Source organism: Aptenodytes patagonicus, chromosome 3, assembly GCF_965638725.1.
Source record: "Aptenodytes patagonicus chromosome 3, bAptPat1.pri.cur, whole genome shotgun sequence".
Lineage (NCBI taxonomy): Eukaryota > Metazoa > Chordata > Aves > Sphenisciformes > Spheniscidae > Aptenodytes > Aptenodytes patagonicus.
In genome coordinates this window covers 46,440,804-46,442,684 of record NC_134951.1, presented here as the reverse complement: position 1 = coordinate 46,442,684, position 1,881 = coordinate 46,440,804, and positions in this window count along the sequence as shown.

The window sequence follows — 1,881 nt, the reverse complement described above, 5'->3', positions numbered from 1 at the left end:
TTGATTGGCAACTCTGATGCAGGGCTGAATTCCTTCCAGGAAGTCACTGGGGATAAAACAAGTGCGTCTTAGGGAATAAACATATCCCTTGATTAAAAACAATTCAGTGTGTTTCATAACTTTTGCAATTTTCGTACAAATAAGTAGAAGATCATAAGAAATTACGCTTTCTGTTTTGCTAAGGCGGAAACCATTTTAAAAAACATTTTATCCACAGGAGCCAGCAGAGGGTCAGGTATGCTATGAAAAGCTAACACGACTGTAAAAGTGTTTAGATAAGCTCCTCAGCTGTAGGCACATTTCAGCCTCTATTCTTGGTTCAAGGGCATTGCTTTACATGAGCTTGTAGTATGAGATCTGCACAGGTGATTAATCCTACTACCTTGAAGGTGCACTGCGGAGTAGAATACTTGTTAAACAGAGCCATGGATGCGCATCATACTATGTATATGGATTTGTTCTTTTCTTTTTCAGGGATGTTTTAGTATATGCTTTAAAAAAAAACCCCACAAAACAGACTCATTTAGCTAGCACAAAAATTTCTGAATCAAAGAGATTAATTTATAATCTATCTTGCAAAATGGTATCATGCAAAACAGAAACAATGTGGCACAAAGAGGGAGGTGAAAGGAACAGTATAATGTTAGCACTGATACCTTTCAGTTGCTACTTTCTGAAAGCTAACCTTGAGATTTTGATGGCCTTGTAGACTTCTGTTGTGTTAATTTGTGAGTAAAAGCAACAGATGCCTAGAAACAATTGTTTACCTAAGCCTCATGGGAAAGATGGGGGAGGAAAAGAAAGGCGGATGATACTTCAACATACTTGCTTTTCTTAGTGGGGTTTGAAGTGACCCGTTGTCCAGTTGATTCTGAAAGAAGAAAACAGAAATGTATGTAAAAAGTTTATATGTGAAACGATGTATTTTACAGATAGTGATTCTTTGTGTGCCTGTTGGAATCAGAGGTCAAATGCACATTCTGACCATCTTCTTTATGAGTGGTTAACACCATACTGGGAACTAAATTACATAACAGTGCATTAGAAAATAGCCCAAAGAAAAACCCCTTCCACTTCTTAACTTACAATGCATTATTTATCAGAGAAGCCTAATAGACTGTAAGCACTAAAATTTTAAGGAGTAGAAATTATCTTTTTGTTCTGCACATGCAAGCTATGTAGAATAAGTAGGGTTTAATACTTGATTATAGCCTGTACAGGCTACTGAAATTAAAATAGTGTGTTGTACAAACATGTTTTTTCTGTTTGTATTTCCCTTCATTACTCCTGTTTTTAGCCTGAGGCAGAAAATATTACTTTCAAGTCCTCCATCATTCAGTTTTTAGGAAGTGTTTTAGATAGTATCTTTACTAGCTTAATTTACCTCCACCACAGCTATGACGAAAATATCACCAAAAGATTTTTAAAATAAATTATTACCACACAGCCTTGTGACGTCTTTTTGTTCAATCCTGAGACATTGCTGTTTTACCAGAAGGAGGCAGTAAGAATCTGGTGTGATGGACTAAAATATTAACACTCCTTCCTGAAGGAAGGATAAAAAATAAGTAATTATAGATTCACTGCCTTGTGAGGTCACTGAAGGCTCAAGGTTTAGATTTAGTTACTTAAACAAAGACACCCAGTGCCATCTAAGATGCACTAAATTGTTATAAAAAACCCATCCATTTGGAGCCAGAAGTTTCAACAAAACTACAGGAGACTTGCCCTTCTGGTACAGCTTTTAGAGGAGATCTCTCGAGTAACATAAAAAAGCACTGGATGCGTATGTTTAGACAAGCAAATTCCACACACATTGTCTCCCTAGTGCTTTCTACCTTCTACATGGAACTCCAGGGCTTCAGTTCCCCTTTCAAGGGT